Below are 18900 nucleotides of genomic sequence, written 5' to 3' on the forward strand. Positions count from 1 at the left end.
CTTCACAACTATGACTTTCGATAGCACTGTTGGGTTTTTAGCTCCTACAACTTCTCTTCACTCTTTCCTTCTTCTGATAGCTCTTCTTCTGATGATGTGTTCTTGACTTCCAATGTCTTTCCAATGGCTTCCCTAATGGCTTTCCTCCTTGGGTCTATTGCTTCTATTCCGTCTATAAATCCATATATTGTATTCAGTCCTTGGGTCCTCCATGGGCAACATTATGATCAATGGGCATCAATGGGAAACATTACGTATCACTAGAATTTGTCATCACAAACACTGCCATATTGACATCAATAACAACCTAGATTAACAGATTCCAACTATGAAGGGTCACGTCTCTTAGGCAGGTCGACTTGAATTAGGAGGGTAATATTTAAATTCAAATTTGCTCATAACAATATTTAACATATTTTCCACGAGCCTTAATAATTGCTTGCCCATGTTGATTTATACCACATTTATAATAATTGAATTTTCCTTCGGTGCAAGATGGGCTTCATTTGGGGTTATTGGGCTTTTCCTTAGAGTAGGGAAAATTCATCCCATAGCTACCCCAATTTTCAACACTATTATTATCTTTGAATATTGCAGTAGTGATTTAATCATTATTTGCCGTAATTAATTTTTGAAGACAAATAATCTCTAGTTGATAGAAGATTAAATTCCAATTGTTGCAATTAAGGAAATTCCATAGCTCACACGTGCGAGTGCAGATCTCTCCTCCTTGCGCACACGTGCCCTCACTCGATCTCTTCCTCTTCGATGATGAACCACTGCAATCTGTTGAGCCCTAGTGTTTTCCTCTTGAATGATGAACCACTGCAAACTGTTGAACCCTAGTCTTTTTCTCTTGGATGATGAACCACTGCATTTTGTTGAACCCTAGTCTTTTCCTCTTGTTGATCTGACAAACTGCTCGTGTTCAACTAACTTGCCACTTACTCGCTCTATCTCCTCTTATAATTTCGACCTCAACCCTAACATCTCTCTCAATGGCCGAGATTAAATCGTGATGAAGAGCTAAGATTGAATCATAAGTTAACTTAGGAACTTTTAGTTTTTCCTAGTCCAAGTTGAGGAAACAGTTAAATAAATTAATAGTTTGGTAAAGTGGTTGTCTTGTGGATCCCTTTGCTAGCCTTAGCACTTAGACAAGCAGAACCCTCACTTATTTACTCCAATCAACAACTCTCGAGGTTAGGTTCCATGGTTGAGCCGGCAAGAAGTGATCCCTTCAGGTGGATCTGCCTGGTACAAATATTCTGTGGACGTAACTTGGAAGTCATTATAAGATATAAAAGCAGAATATTGGCTGGTTTGTCTAGATAGACAAATCATGGAATGTGTGCAATAATTGTTCACTAATGACCTTCATCAAGTGTGGAATTGTAAGGATTGTGAATGGAATGGATCCAAGGTCTTTTTAAGTATGTGCCCACAGATAGCTATTATGGACTTTAGCCCTAGACCTGTGCTTGGGGCTAAACTAAACAAGCTGTGGAGGGTGGCGTCTAAGCAGTCTACCTGATTGTTCTGATGTCATTCAATTTGGAAAAAGTTCATTGACCCGAGGAAGACTATCTTTACCTGGTCTGTAATACTTGGGAGGTTGCCTATGGACCAGCTTCTGAAGACTGAAATAAGTGAGGGTCTCCAATCCTGTCTCACTTCTACCAGAAAGACAAAACAAATCAAACACTCATTCTGGTTTTTTCCATTTGCCTACCTTTGTGGCCAATTTCCTCCCTGCCTCTATTGCATGGAAATTCATTGTCCTTGGGGACAAGCTCCCTTGGAGGTTCATGTAGCATGGAATCTTGTTAAAATGGAAGTTCTGCTTGTTTTAACTTTTTTTCTAGAAAAAAGGGAATGACAACATTTTCAACAAGACTGTATGATGGTTTCAGCAGGTTTAATGGAGCATTGAATTGTGCCAACATGCACTTACAGATCCTAGTGCACGCTGGGAAAGTGGATCTTTTGGTGCACCTCTGCAGGCTGTCGGAGTTATCAGGCACAACGCCCTACACAATGAGTGGAATACTCCCAAAAGTTTATTTGTCCCCTGGCTTGACACATTCCAACAGCAGGCCTCACCATTAGGTCAACCATCATGTCCATGAGTGGAATGCCCGTTGTAGCCAAAGCTGAGAACCCCATATTCGCTCACCTCCTCCATGAACTAATAAAGACAAGTACCCTCGCTTGGATTTGGGAATACTGATGGAGAAGCACCTGGAGCAGCAAACAAATGGACGGAACACTGCCCGTCAAACTCATAATCCACCTGTCATTGGGTGCAGCCCAATCCCCATGTTGAGAGACCCTCCACCTCACACAGGATCCATTGCAGTTGCTTAGTGTTTGTGTCTATCCTGAATGAGATTATGTTTTATTTATGCACTTCTAAGTTTTTTATGAGCCCTTGGGGCCTGGGCTGTCCTAATTTTGACTAGCCCATGAGGCACTACATTATTTTTGGCTTGTGGACACTGCTTTGTGGCCCACCCTTTTTTGTATGAATTGTTCTACATTTTTTATAAAGTTTCAAGGAAGCATTTTATCCCAGAAAAAAGGGATATTTTGGTATGTAAATACCAATCCCTCTAAAATCAGGCTCAGCTGACTTATCAACTGCCCTTGGGACTACTTCATGTAGAGGTGTGTCTTACTAGCACACCATTAAAATACTTTCTTGATCATTAACAGATTTGTGTTTGTCCTATTCAGTGTTCACCCATTCCTTCGTATAATTTGTGACCCATGCAACACTCTGCAGGAAACATATGTATTGTGCATGCAAAAACACAAATATCCTCAAGGTGTTTTCCAATTGTTCCATAGGACAACAATGAAATTCATAAAAATAAAATAAATGGCACAACTGGTTTATTTCTGATATAATGAAACAAGATATTGTTGGTTCATAAGACACTCAAGAGAAGGTGAAAATGGACAAGATTACCAAACGTTAATTTGGTTATGTTTCATCCACTGGATTCTAATGTTTGTAAAAACTGCAGTACAGAAATGCAGGGGTTATATAACAAAATATATGAGAAAATCCTAACATTCTTATTTCCATTACAACTGTCATACAACTCCACATCAAAGACCAATCAAGTTTAAACTGATACAACCATCTTTGAGTAGTATGTTCTTTGAAAAATGACACCAATCAGATTTAGGAAAATGCTTTCTTATATATTGAAAAAGGAGCCAGGAGAGTTTCTATAGAACCTGGCAAGCCTGTGGAACAGTTTCAACAGTGCATATCACCACCAAACCACAGCTACCTGATGTTGAGAATAGACAAAATGATACTAGCAATGTAACCTGGGTAAAAAGCTTATTATATAAATGTACTTCCAAACAACATCCTGAAAACTTAAAAGGTGAAGCATCGATATGGAGTCAAAGGTTGCAAAATTTTTCTAAAAATTCCCAGTAAAATTGGTCAAGTAGCATGTGGATATTGTTATTTCTTCTCTTTATCCATAGAATATCCTAGAAATGCCTGAAAGGACAAAAATAGTCTACACCATAACAATGTCCTCAAAGTTCAAACTTCAAACAGAGATCTCTCCAGAATCTCAAAGTTAAAATTGATGCACAATATCCATACATATGGCCATTGAGAAGTTCAGCAAAGAACAATTCTTTTATATTCTCTATACAGAATATTGACCTACAGTATCAACATTTTGACATCTTATTTCCCACCTGCTCGATCTGTCACAGCTCATAAACTCATTTGAAAAAATATGGTCCTGCTCAGCACAAATAATGATATTATTCTTGAATTTTGAGCTTGCTATTGGCATCAAAGCTAAGAACCTTAAGGACCATATCATATATGAGGACTGCAAACACACATTTGACATCAATAGTATTCATGGCCCTAAAAAACTCATAATCTTCATGCAGGAAGTGCCAAGTCTAACAATATCATGTCTTTGGTTTTTTCGTAGGACCCATCGTCCCAGTTTCAGATTTATGCTTGATTCCTAAGAAATTCTTAACCTACAATGAGAACAATCATGTCACATATTTGCAAAACTACAAGACACAACATATAATGTACTACACAACTGTGCTGAATAAATTTCATCTAAAGAAAGACAAGAAGAAAATTATATTCAGTTCAATGCTACCAACCTTCCTGTCACCAAGCATTGGAGTCAAGCTTCCTGGAACCTCCTTTTCAACAGTAGAAAAACCACTTCGTGGGTCACTTGTTTTCCTACAGCATGAAAATACATGGACAAGGCAGTACATTAATATAAGCCAATATCAGTGAGATAATGCTCAAATTAAAAGTACTCATGCTTGAACTACAAAGAATATAAGCACACCCTGGTTTAATTTGACCACTGAGAACAATATAAGGAGTATGCAGTTTGGCCTGGATGTCACGCATTTTTTCCATGGACATCAGAGGGGTGTCCCCAGTATTCATTTTCTTAAGCTTCAATTCCTCCTGATACTCTTTCATACGTTTTTCTTGTTTCATTTTTCCAGGGCCTTTTCCATGGAACTTATGTGACAGCTTCCGAAAAGCTTCTTTAGGTGTCATCTGCAGATATATATGGAAAGGAAATGAATTTCTTGTTTCTATGAACAGATATTAAGGAATTAAACTGGAAGATCAGCACATCTAAATAAAAGACAATTGTAAGTTTCAAACAAAGAAACTTACAATACGACCAAACTCATCTAAATGGTCTAACTGTATCTCTTTTGGTCCATCAATATCTCGTACTCCAACAAGTTTTCTCTTTTTCGTATCCATATTCCTTCCACCCCATTCCACAAACTCTTTCAATGAACCCCTTTCCTTCAACAGTTGCAAGGCCCCAGCCAAACCTTTTCCTACAGAAGCTTCTTTAATTATGTCATCTGTCACCACTTCTTCCTCTTCTTCTGCTTTTTTATAACTGACATCTATATCCATTTCCTTCACCTCAGTCCAACCACCTATGGATTTGGCAACATCATCTTGTTTGACAGGACCTGGACCCTCATCATCCTCTTTAAAGACATCTTCAATTACAGGCTTGTGAGTATCTGGTTCCATAAGCACAAAATTAGAATTATAAAACAATGAGGTAGTACAAAGAAACATCATATAAAAATCAAAGATCTACTATAACTATAATGACTACATGAGAGAACTCCTTACAAAATGAAATTTAAGAATTCATATCATTATTTCTAACTTCCTTTTGTTTTCCACACACCTTCATCAAGCTGTAAACTCCACACAAACTCCTCCATCTCCGTAAATATAACTTTATTTTCCTACACTTCATTTGATGATTGACCATTTCCTTTGCCTGATTTGCAGCTACTGCTAAACGAGCTACTTCCTGGGGGCCAGACCCACTACTTTCTGCTTGCTTCTTCAATGCCACTTGCCTGGCCTTCTCTAATGACTTGTAAAGATCTTCATCCTCCACACCAAAAACAACATCTCCATCTTCATCGACCTGCATTGCATCTGATGACTTCTCATCTCGAAGCCCTCTAGAAGCCTCTGCTGCTTTCTTATATGCATTTTGATATGCACTTTTCCTGAGTTCAACTTCTGCCTTTAGTGCATTTTCCCTGGAAAACTTTCTTTCTGTATCATCCCTAGAACCAAGATCCCCAGAACCCAATCCAGCAGCAATTGCTTCTGCTTCCAGTGCATCAATGTCCAGCTTATCCTTCTTCCGAAACTTTTTCTTCTTCTTAGGTTTCTTGAATTGAAGCATTTCCTCTTGAGTATAATAATCAGAAATAACTGTTCCTGGTTGGGCCAGTGACTCTTCAGCTTGATTAGTCATAGTTGCACCTTGCAGCCTCTTGCGTATCTAGAGAGACAATATTACACGAACATAAAAGATAATATCAGCATTCAACATTTTTAAACAGAAAATATTTACACAAACATAATAGGTGATATCAACATTCAACCACACTTTAATCCTCCTTAAACTAGTGTGCTAGCATTCTTCAAAAATAACATGAAATCTAAAACATGATTAACAAATGTCTCATTAGCAGATAAACACCAAATAAAAATCAGGATGATGAGGCTGCAGGAGCTTCAACCAGCCATGAATCCAACATATGTTTACAATTAGGTGTCCACCTAGTGTCCCTCAGGTCTCTTTCAGCAGGTCTAATGTTCATAGATAGCTCTTCCTTAGAGGTTCAAGGATCTTTTAAGGAGAAAACGTCTATTCCCAACTTCACTCATCTCTCATTGTTCTTTAGGATAGTTGAAAAGAGGAAAGGAATCCGTAATCAAGTTGAATTAGATGTTGCTTGAGTAAGTTTGGAGCATTTCTCACAGTTTGTACCACTTTGAAGAATTCATAGGATTGTTTCCAAAGGAGCCCTCCAACAGATCGTAAAGGAATGGGGTAGTTGGGTCTTAAGACTTTTGCTCTCTTTTCCTGAGCTTGTGCTGAATTCTCAAACAAGATACGTCCAAAAGTAAGAAAGATGCATGGACAAGAGAAGCAATGACCCTCGTTTGGGATCCTCTTCCAGAAAGATGGACAAGGGGAGAAAAGATAGGTCAGAAACAAAAGAAATCAAATGAAACATGCAAAATCTGAAGAAACTTGACAATAAAAAAGGAAGAAGAGGATGAAAAAAATATGGTCTACACTAGAGGCAGAGCTTCCAGAGTACTTCTAGGACATCACATCTAAAATGCACCTCTTGGATATGATCATCTGAGCCACAGTCCTCTATTGGTCAGAGGTCTGGGAAACAGCGTGATTCAAGTTCACAAAGCTTGAATGGAAAGAGTACAATTTCTTATGTTACAGTGCTTCAGTCAATGCATGCAGAAGATCCTCGGTCAATCATCCAAGCAGATTTCAAAGCACGTGCTCTGCACCTGGAGACCATTTTCAGACTGGTCTCTTCCATCAGTGTTTGAACCCTTGGGGATTCTGCTTCAAGGAAAGCATAGTACCCCTATCTTGCTCTCTGTTCCTTGAGTTCCATATTTCTGCAAGCCCTGCCATGTGGGTTCAGTGCTGATTTTATAAGGCCTCCAAGTTGCTTCAATCTATGGCCAACTCTCTTGATCACACTTTAAGTTCTGTCTAGACTCTCTGGGCCACTTCCTGTTGTTTAAACAGGACCTTGACAGGGTAATGAAAGAGGTCAATTCATAGACAATGCATCCAAATCACTCATATTGCACCTCTTTGGGGCCTCAACCCTAAGATAGATTTCTACTTTGAGCACTTCCTGCAGTTAAAAGATCACGCCCGTTGTGATGGCTAAGGTAGGCTGCTTCAGCATGAATAGCTTGGTTCTTGGATTCTCCTCTGATTGCTCGGCACTCTTGCAGATCCATTATTCAAGGATCATGATCTCCACTCCCTCATGGCAGGAATAAGTCATGGCAGGAAAAGGAAAAGAAGCTGGTTAGGGCCTCCCCCCAACGCCATTTTAATATAACTCAATAGACTATAGGTAGGATGCTGCATGGCAAACAGTTTATGCATGGGAAAAGGAGCATTGGAATGGTATTAGTTCCCAGGTGTTTGGATGGTCGAGGGGAAGTGGAAAATCAAAGAATGCCAGAAGATAAGTGCCTTGTTCTCCAACCTGCATGCATGTACAAGAACTAGATGCAAGCTCGGGATTGCCCTGTGTTAGTTCAATGTGATATCTAACCAACTCCATGTTAAAATCCATCACTACCTCCCCATGCAGATAGGATTTGTCTATTGCACCATCTGCAAAAGACAAAGTAGGAAGTTCACCTCGACTTCAGATGCCCCATTTACTATGAGATATGAGGAGATTTCATTGACTCTATCAGGATTATTGTGGGTTCATCTCCATATTTTTGGGTATCCAGATCACAGGTGTCCATATTCTTCATCTTCATCTACCCACATATTTCCATGATAGCAATCACTGTCATCCTCCTTGTCCAAATTCTTCCAAGTCACCTCTTTCTTCCCTGTTCTGCGACCACTATGGGCAGCAAGTGACAACCACTGCAAACTTCCTCAGATATCAAATCCATTATACCTGGAAACTCTTCATCCCCCCCCCCGGATAGCTGTCCCCCTTCTTCCGATATACTTTTGTATAGCTCCCATCCTAGACCCCAAAATAAGCTTCATAGTATCAATAGGCAGAAGAATTCTAGAGGGTCTAGTGCTAAAGACACAGTTCCTTAGCTTAAATCCATGATCCACCAAGTGAATAGTCATCAATTCAGAGAATATTTTCCTTGTAGGAGTAATACAGCTCCTCAATCTAGAGCTTGCCCCAAGACAACCAAGCCCCCTCAGACTCTGGTACTCTCAAGACAATCTCCTCAAATAGTGCATCAGCCCCTTCAAGGTGATTGAAGACTTGGATTAGAAGACTTCTAATTCCAGCACCACACGACACCCATATTGTGACGGAGATTTCAATTATGTTTTCAGTTCATTTCAAAATTTCACGTGTCCTTTTCTTTCTTTCTTTATGACTTGATTCTTAGGTATTTGATCTTTTCTTGTTGATGGTAGCTCAGAGATCGAAGCTGCTTTTGCATTCCCACTTTGAACTACACAAATTGTACTTTATTTTAGCCCCATTGACCCACTTTTGTGATCATTTATTGGACATTAATAAAATTATCTTATATTATCTTTAATTATCTAGAATATTTTAAAGATTATGCAGGTGAAAAACCTGGAAAAAATATTTTTACAATGAAAGAAGGAAAAATGACCAGGGCTATGGAATCCTATAGAGGACCTTCTGAGTCAGCCAACAACGAAACAATCCTTTAACTCTCCTGTTGTTTGGAAGTAAAAGATTTTCTTCATAAAGTTGTAGGCTCCTGTGAAATTTTGTTATATTTTATTGCAAATTCTGAACACAAGCCTTTCCTAATAAGTAGGAAGCAGGAAGTCTCAATAATCATGGTCAGCTAGTCACTGAGTAGTTTTTTAGTATTGAAGCCACTGGTTAGCTAACTACAGAAGTACCAGTTCTATTTCCAGATTCTTTAGTTGATAGAAGTAGTTCCATTTAAAAAACACACACACATGCCTACTATAAAATTGTTATGAAAAATATGAATCCAACATACCTCATCTAGTTTGTTATGGGCTTCTTCATTTATACCTCCCATTTGATCTATAGTTACCCCCTGAAAATAAAATTGCAAAATTTTCATATAATCTTGGTACAAAATAAATGCTAAAGCCTTGAGTATCTTAGAAAAAATGTGAACATATTAAATATCTCAACAGTACTACATCAGAATGTCAAGTCTCAATAGCACAACCGGTTGAGGATGGGCTTCGTCAGCAAGGGGACCCAGGATCAAACCTCATGGAGGCTGTTGCGTCCGTGCTAGGGGAGGAGACAAGCTAAAATCCAGTCAGCTTAGGGCTGGTGTGGCCCAGTCCAGGTGTGATCCCCGAGTGACTTTGACGGCTTAGATGCCCCTAGGTCGTGGTTTCTCAAGCCACGGGTCAAGCTTGAAGGAACACAGACAACTTGACAAACAAACAAACAATACTACATCAGAACATCAAGGGAAAAACTTACCTCCTCCTTAAAAGGGTCATCATATTGAGGAAGAATTGATTTCACAGTATTCATATCATTTTGAAATCTGTCACAACAAAAATAGTGAGAAATTTGTAAGCTAAAAAGTAAAAACATTCAGAAAAACTGATTATCCAATAAATATCTAGCTTACTTGTCTTCATAGATCCCAGTTTTCTTTTTTGCTGCTTTGTAGGCTTCATTTCTTGCATTTTTCTCTCCAATTTCAATGTTTTCAAGCATATCAACCGTTGCAGTAGCATGACAACATAATCAATGAATCTTCAATCAACAAACATAACAGAAAGAGGGATACAAAGCCATTATTAGGTAAATTAAAAATTTAGGACTTGGCATACAAACTCAACATACCATCATTAACATCATCACCAGCAAGAACATTTTGATCCTTGAGTGTCAATACAACTGCCCCTCCTTCCATTACTTTATCAAGCCCATGAAGGACCTTCAGTCCTGCCAGATCCTCTGCATATCAACAACACTACACACTGTTTAGAGCAAGATGTTGACCACATAACATGGATATACAATAGATTGATATCATAGCAAGTATGCTACACACCCATCTGCCAATTTTGGAGGTTTTAACATCCAGAAAATGCATCCACTTTTCTCTTATTTCAACACATGGCAGATATCTCCTATAAATGTAAGATTCAAAAATACAGTGAAATAGTAAGAATACATTAGAAAACCATTTGCAACAGCTGAGCAGAGAAGACTATAGAAAAAGTGTTTAAGAAAAAAATTATTACTTCCACTGTGCACTGTCCTTTCTTCATCATCACTTTCTGTATCCTCCACATTATCCTGAGTAAACGAGGCACCCATATCAAATACAGTTTTACATTCAAAGTTATAAGTTGAATAATGATTATTATTACAAGAACTTGCAAAATAAGATATAAGATCATTATAATATAAAAAAGGACACTCATGTGCGCCTCAAGAGGTTACAAACCTGCTCTTCAAAAATCCTGGCAAGACGTGCAGCTTTTTCCCTCACAGCATTTTTATGCTCCTCAATTTTTCTACTCTTATTTACCCACAATAAAATTTCTGACCCACCTTCCATCTTTGTCTTCACCTTTTCCTCCCTGATTCTGCAAAACATTAAAATGTCATTAATGAAAATTTAAACAAAAAAAATTATATAGGATCATAATCCCAAAACATGTAATTGATCAAAATAATGGAAACCTCTTAGATGATTGAGATGCAATTTCTTTGTAATCAGGTAATATCCAATTATCCACCACTCTGTTTGCTCCATGATAATCAGTACACAAACTAAATTTGTGGTGAGCAATTTTGCAAATTCATACTTGACATTGGAAAAGTCCACTCACTACAATGGACCTTAAGGATGGTACACAAACATTAATAAGAATTGGGTGCAATTAAAATAAGCATAAATATATGATTTGTTCAAATATAAATTGTGAAATGGCCTAATAAATATCAACATTAAAAAATATAAGTTTGAAATAGGTGCTTAACATAAATGCAATAATAGGTTACTCATGCCTTGTGAGTTAAGAAAGTGGGTTATGGAGTGCCCACCAAGGTTCTTTCTAATCCAACTTAACTATTTTATCTTAGGATGGGTTTGTCTCAAGAAGTTAAAAGTAGGAAAAAAGCTTAGCTGGCTCAGGAATCAACCAAAGAAATATGGCTCAGTCATTAGCAGAGAACTGGAAAAAAAACTACCTGATAAGATAGCAGATCTGAAAGGAAAGAAGACACTTCAAGAGGATAGGAAATAAAGATGATCATGATCTGACATTTTCAGAACATTCTACACAAAGTAGAGGCACCATGCCCCCTTCTCCTTCTCTGTGCTTTGCAATCACAAAAGGTAGTGGTGTCAAAAACCTTAATCATAAAGCAAGGAAAACCAAGATATCAAGACACATATAGGCTTGGTTGGGAGGGTCCTCTTTAATTGGTATGGTTTTGACCAGTTAATTTTCTTGTAATATCTACACGATCCTAGTCAGGGGTGTAGATTTCAGTATGTATTTGGATTACCTCTTACTATAGATATAGGCTATAGACAGGGTCCTGCAGAGATAAATGGGGCAGAAATGATTGTGTATTCTAATATAGTCCATTTTTCTGATTGTGTATTTTAATATAGTCCATTTTTCTTACAAGTGCCAAAGATGACAGTACATCTCATTTCCTCATGACCCATCCATTACGAGATCAAGACAGATACCATTGCTTATTTTGAGATTCAAGAGGCTCCATTTCCTCTTCTACTACCCAAATCAACAATGCCTTACTCTCTTCATGAGAAGTTTGCAAGTATAGATATCAGTCATTACAAGTCACACACCCTAAAGAGCATCACCTCATATTTCTCAGTTGCCCCCTCTAAGAGGAGCAACAAAAAACAATTAGATACCCAGTACACCTCAAAGCCCAGGTCAATGAGACCTCTTGTCTCCTCTTGACCCCCTCTTGCAAGGGCCAACCTACTTCTGATCACAGGCCATACACCACCATTCAAACAGACAAACCACCTCCAAGTGGCCCCAAAATCAAGTTCCCCACTTACCAACATACTACTCACCAGGTTCAACACAGTAGTCAGGACTCAGGTTCCTATCAGGGGATTCTTCCCATCAACCTTGGATGTTAGGAGTATAAAGCTCCCATGTTCTTTTGCCCCCAGATATCATACAACTAAACCCCTCAATCCTAGCCACTCCCCTAGGGATCTCATCTACCAATGCAATAGCCATTTCACAGTGCTTGACAACTCTAACAACAAACCCAACTCTCAATCTCATCACTCATCCTTGGCCACCAACTCCATCAGGGCTTAACCTCCTCTCTCTTTCCAATGAAAGGACCAATGCAATGGCCCCTTCACACTACTTGATGACTCCAACAACAAGCTCATCTCGTGGTCTTCTCACCCATCCCTGGCCACCAACTCCAATAGGGCTCGACATCGTCTCTTTGGCTTAGTATTGGATTTTTCGAGCCTTTGATCAATAGCTTTCTATTGTACCAACACGTTATGTATATTCTCTTTTATCCTTTTTAGCTTTCTTTAGCTAGACATATAGTGTCTAGTCTCTTTCCAGCTCTTAGAACTTAGATCTTTCTGCTTTTAGTAGAAGATGCCTTAGCTCCCACTTTGTACTGACAGTAGATATACTTTTATAGTCACCATTGACCTACTTTTGTGATCTTTTGTTGGACATTAATAATATTATCTTATCTGCCCTCAATCACTACCAACAGCCCCCAAATCTGTGCAACGGAATGCCTTCATCCATTTCCTAACGAAGGTAGAAGGTTTGAAAAGAGTCTTTGGAGTGTTTGTGGTTGGGCCAGGAAGGTATTATAAGTTCTCCATTTCTCAAGCTATTTTCCAGATACCTATCATTGAGGAGAAAGAAGCTGGCAGAGTAAACACTGAAGATACAATGATTTGCTTCACAACTGAGCCTTGTGGTGCAAGTCCATGATAGTCCAACTACACCAGGGAAAATCATAGAAAATGCATCTGATTTGTTCAAGCATGTTCCAGTAGGCAAGGGTACAGGGGATAGGGGATATATTTCAGTTGTTAGAGATGCAATTGGATCGTTTAGAGATGCAATTGGATCATCCACTGTTTTATTCTCCTCAAAATAAGAACAGAAAACAGGCAAGAGTACAGAGATGAGCAAAGTAAAGGCAATTTAATACCTGATTTGTTAATATAATAATCAAAAATAAAATTGAAGAAACCAATACTTTAGTTCTACATCATTTCATCTTAGAGAGACCAGATTAAAAGCATCAAGAATACAGCTTTGTAGCAGTGAACTTTCAGACTAAAATTTTAAAATGAACAGAATGACAGGAAGTAAAATTATAGCAGGTAGAGCAGCATTATCTTACCTAAACAAGATATCAAAACAGAAAAAATATTACTTACTTTGACAGACGCTCTGTGAGCTCTGTTGTTGAGACATGAGAAACTTCTGGCTCTTTCCGAGACTTTTCTTCATTATTTTTTTCCTTGTTCTTCTCTTTTTCCTTGATATCATCACCATACCCTTTTGCTTCTTTTGCTTCTTTCTTTCGAGATTTGGCACCATCTTTGTTCTCTTTGTCCTTTGGTTTTAATCTCTCTTCTCTTTCTCTTTCTTTATCCCTGTCAGATTCCCTCTCACGATCTCGATCTCTATTTCTCTCCTTTACTTTCTCCCTGCCTTTGTCTCTGTCTTTATCCCTGAATCTCTCCTTGTCTCTATCTTTGTCTCTATCCTTCTCCTTGTCTCTGTCTCTTTCCTTCTCTTTCAACTTCTCCCTGTCCTTCTCTCTCTCCTCCTTTTCTCTTTCTCTCTCCCTGTCTCTAGTTTTGTCTCTATCCTTCTCCTTCTCATCCTTATCCATTTCTTTCTCCTTTTCTCTTTCTCTATTCTTATCTCTCAACTTATCTCTATCCTTGTCTCTCTCCTCCTTTTCCTTTTCTTTCTCTTTTTCCCTCTCTCTATCCCTTTCTTTCTCCCTTTCCCTCTCTCTATCCCTTTCTCTTTCTCTCTCCTTGTCTCTCATTTTATCCCTGTCCTTATCCCTCTCCTCCTTGTCCCTTTCTCTATCCCTATCTCTTTCTCTCTCCTTGTCTCTCACCTTATCCCTATCCTTCTCCCTCTCCTGCCTGTCCCTGTCTTTTTCCTTTTCTTTATCCTTGTCTCTTTCTCTCTCTCTGTCTTTGTCTCGTGGTTTATCTCTATCCCTCTCTTTACCTTCCTTGTCCTTGTCTTTCTCCTTTTCTCTTTCCCTGTTCTTTTCTTTATCCCTATCTCTCTCCTTTTCCTTTCTATCTTTGACAGTTTCTATATCTCTCTCATTTTCAACATCTCTGCTTCGATCCTTTACCCGCTCCTTTTGTTTTTCTGTATCTCGGATGCCTGTTTCATGGTCCTTTTTTCTTTCCATCCTTTTGTCTTCCTCCCTGTCCTTCTCTTTCAGTTTGCTCTTATCTTTCTCTTTACCTCTCTCTCTATCCTTCTCCTTGTCACGGTGTTTGATGGAAATATTTTCTTTGTCTTTTTCTCTATCTTTACCCCTGACTATATCCTTGTCTTCTTCACCATCCCTAGTTCCATCCCTATCATGTTCATGCTCTTTCTCTTTATCACGTTCTTGGTTCCTGTCTTTATCCCTCTCACAATCCCGACTCTTATGCCTCTCGCGATCCTTCAATCTGTCATTATCTTTGACTGGACTGTAATCTTTATCTCTGTCCCTCTCATAATCTGTGTGTGTTTCTGATTCAAACTCCTTTTCTTTTGATCTATCATTCTCCTTCTCCTTCACCTGAGTTTTATTGTGATTCTTCTTTATTCCTCCTAGTTCCATTGACTCATCCTCTATTAGTTCCCCATCTGATATATCATCTTGTGCCCTGTACTGATCTTCATCTCTAACTTCATGGTCGGTCCACTCTGTATCCATCATTTCATGATGGTCCATTTTTAGTTAACAGCCAACTCCAATTCCCTTCTGAACTCTGCGCAAACATAAAAAAAAAACCACAATCAAATTAGTCTAACATTCCAATAATTTTATTGCATGCATGTATACAACAGCGCCGTTAACGAACAAACTGAACACCAAGTAATTGGAAAACAAATAAGTAAAAGAATAACTGCAGCATCAGCAAAAAAGCTTTTCCAGAAAATGCAACCATAAATAGGATGAATTTCAGAAAACAAAGTATTCTCAAACATATTGCGTAAGAAAAACAGGTAGATGACCTAGACCCAGCATAAATTGTGAAGAAAGAAAAGGTAATAACATTGATTATGTGCATAAATAGTAAATACAGTGAAAGGATTTAGTTATGTTTTAGTGATCTCTCTCAGATATATTTAATGCAAATTACATAATATGATAATCTATTCATAAGCACATTGACCTCGTATCACATATACATGAACCACGGTTCTAAGCAGCATTTCTTTGAGTTATTTTCTTAGACAAAGTTTAGTATATTCCTAAAATATTATAACATTAAAATTATAAAAAGAAAAGAACCATATATCTATATCCATCTGCATATTAAATTTAGGAACTGTACCTAGACACTTGCATATGATAGACTAGTTTTCAGATCCAAAATAAGAACCCAAGGAAAGAACTCCAGCTTTGCACTGTCAAATGTTAGCTATCAAGAACCTTTAAAAGTTTAATGAAGTGTCCAATCTAAAGTCCAAGATTTAAATGTTAGTCGTCCACCCTTTAACGAGATTTGCACAACTAATAAAAACTGCCAACGATGTGGCCAACGGTCAAATTGATCAGACAACATATCGATATCTTCACAGACGATTCCAATAGATCCTTCAAAAAGGTTAAAAAGAAGCAAGGTTGTCTCCTCCAATTGCTTTTGCTTTTGAATATCAAAATATAATCAATGATAGTAGCAAACGGCTCCTAGAAACTTAGCGAATTTCTTAAGATATGACAGAAAAGAGATGTCAATCAGTAATAGCTGTAGCAACTCTGTGTAGCTTCTTTTTAACTTGTATTGGGAAAGGAAACATATGTTTTCTCGAGAATCACGTAGGCACAGAGCTCCCTGAACTTTTCAATGTGGTTACAGACTTGAGAGTCAAGATAGAATAAACGGCGGAGATAAACAAAGGCTTAACAGAAATTCAGGTCCTCTACAGAATAGAGCGGAAAGACAGAGAGAGAACATTTTTCAGTTGCAGATGCAATTCCAGGGCACCAACAACACTGATGTATCTGACTTTATGGTACACACGCACCCACGTTGTTTTGCCACACAAAGGGGACAGTGGAAGGCCGACCAAGTGGTCAACCAACATGTTAGCAGGAGGTACCACCCCGTTGCCATAAGCATAGTCGCATATAAGGATTGTTAAACCACCAAGGACCAGACCCCAGCACCAGGGAGCACCAGAGAAAAGTGAAGATGTGAACTCTGAAGGGTTCCTACTGACTACATCTGAATCATAAAGGACCAATAACGTTCCAAGCCCTTATTAAATGTAGTATCCCTTTATTGTTATTTACTGAAATTTCAAGGGTTTTAATTCGGAAATTTATGGCATGAAATTTTATCCCAAAAACTCCATAAATTTACACAAATTTCACATAACGAAATTCACCAGCAACTAAATAAAATGTGTAAACCAGAAAAGAAAATGCTGCAACTCTAGCACTATTTTATCTAAAGAATTATTCGGAGGAATTTTACATAAATTTTTGAGATAGAACCTGACAAATATACTTCGGAAAAATGCTTGCCCAGAATATTGTATCACTCGGTCCTTGCACTCAGAATTTGGCTAGGCAATGCGGCCCTCTTCCTTGATGTATTTCGGCCCCGAAACTCGGCTTATCTGTTGTAGTCCTGAAAGGAGCAATTCGGATTCGGCTTCCTTTGACCATCAATTCGCCCTCCTCCTGGCTCAAGAAATTCAGCCCAAATCAGATTGGTAATCTAGCATCCTCCCACTGGACAAATTCGGCTTCCACGCACTGAGCAAATTCGGCCTCCTTTGCTCTAATTATTTCAGCCCTAGCAAATGATGAAACTCGGTGCCAGCAAAATGATGAACTCGGCCCTTGAAAAACTCACGAACTCGGCCCTTATAAATCCACGAATTCGGCCCCTGCGAATACCATAAACTCGGTCTCAGTGCTGAGCAGCGCGGCCCTCACAAACTCGGCCCTTTTAATTTTGGCCTCGGTAAATACCATACGCTCGGCCCAGGTAGTGAACTCGGCCAATGCACAATATCTATATCATTAGTTTTCTCAATGTGAGGGAAATTGAGAAAGGTGTTTCTCGATCGATTTAGCGTTCAATGTGGTTTTCTCAATGTGAGGGAAATTGAGAAAGGTGTTTCTCGATCGATTTAGCGTTCAATGTGGGTCGGTTGTTTTTTATTTGAGTTTATTTCAAATAAGAAGCCTCATTGTTGCATTCCCATCAACCAAATTCTAGGGACCATAAATTATGAATGAAATTTTAATGTCTACCATACTAAATATAATGAAATGATTCATTATATTTTATTTTTCGTCTTTTGCAATTCAATTTTTTTCTTGTTCAAATTGATGATGAGCTGGCCCAACTTTCCAACAATCCTCTCACTGAAAAGACAATGCAAAGAAACTGATGCTAGCATATTCCCATAACTTTCTCTGATGTCTTTGAATGCATCACATTCCAAAATGAAATATTTTTTCGATTCCACTACCCCAGACATGCAAAATGTACACACCCGTTCTTCCCAAGCTTCTTTAGGCCTTTTCCACCGTCCTGTTTCACACCGAAGTTGATGCGAGTTGGTTCTTAATTGAGCAATAAGAACCTTTGCCCTCCACAAAATGCTAGCTCCAATGAACTCTTTTTGTTGTAGATCACACGTAGGGTTGAATTCCTCAACGTAGTACTTTTTCTTTCTACCAAACTCTCTTCCCCATACCCGTTTACGAAACTTCTCCATAACAAAATCCTTTAGCTCCTTGCTATTTATGGGACAAACATTGAGGTAGATATTCCATTTTTGCATTCATATGTAGTTTTTGTTTCATCCATGTTTTCTTTCTTTCACTCATGCCTTCATTGAAGATAACATTAGGTCATCTACCTACTCCCATTTGCTCAATTCTTTTTAGATATCTTAAGAGTCGCACCATAGCAATTGCTTCGATGGGAGTTGCTCATGTTTCACTCAACATTATCTCATAAGATACTGAATATAGTCTATGGGACCATTAGCTTCCATGTTTTTTGTCTTTCGCAATTCAATCCTCTTATTATTCAAATTAATGATGAGTTGACCCAACCTTCTAACAGTCTCCTCACTAAAAAGACAATGCCAAGGAACCGATGTTAACATACTGTTATAACTGTCTTTGATGTCTCTGAAATAATCACATTCCAAAACAAAATGTTTTTCCGATTCCACTGCCCCAAAAGTGAAAAAAGTACACACTGGCTCTTCCCAAGCTTCTTTAGGTCTTTTCCACCAACTTGTTTCGCACCGTAATTGATGCGAGTTAGTTCTTAATTAATGATCAGAAATGTTGGGCAAACTTGTTAATGCTATGCAAGCTCCCTCATCAATATTTTAAAATGTGTTTAGGATCATCTCATTTAACCAAAATGTGAAGGATTATGTGTCAAGTATTGAGTGTCTTTCATGAGAATTTATGAGATTAATTAGCTGTTTAAAAGACATATATACAACAAGTAAAATGCAAAGCAGTAAAGCATAGCAAACTCATAACACAAAGTTGATAAAGAAGTTC

At 38.3% G+C, this 18900-nt stretch overlaps 1 pseudogene across 1 annotated transcript; it reads right to left on the reverse strand.

Moving 5' to 3' along the window:
- Nucleotides 1-3330: 3330 nt before the first annotated feature.
- Nucleotides 3331-17377, reverse strand: LOC149237641 (SART-1 family protein DOT2-like; annotated as a pseudogene). The gene is made up of 13 exons (XR_016246308.1): nucleotides 16855-17377; nucleotides 13538-15118; nucleotides 10559-10700; nucleotides 10353-10407; nucleotides 9949-10062; nucleotides 9731-9827; nucleotides 9577-9643; nucleotides 9113-9172; nucleotides 5247-5861; nucleotides 4706-5073; nucleotides 4362-4582; nucleotides 4165-4249; nucleotides 3331-4029 (listed from the first exon to the last, which is right to left on the reverse strand). The product of XR_016246308.1 is annotated as an SART-1 family protein DOT2-like (transcript).
- Between the last annotated feature and the right edge of the window lie 1523 nt (nucleotides 17378-18900).

This window comes from Pinus tabuliformis, chromosome 8 (genome assembly GCF_031772625.1).
Source record: "Pinus tabuliformis cultivar Carrire ecotype Pingquan chromosome 8, CPIR1, whole genome shotgun sequence".
Lineage (NCBI taxonomy): Eukaryota > Viridiplantae > Streptophyta > Pinopsida > Pinales > Pinaceae > Pinus > Pinus tabuliformis.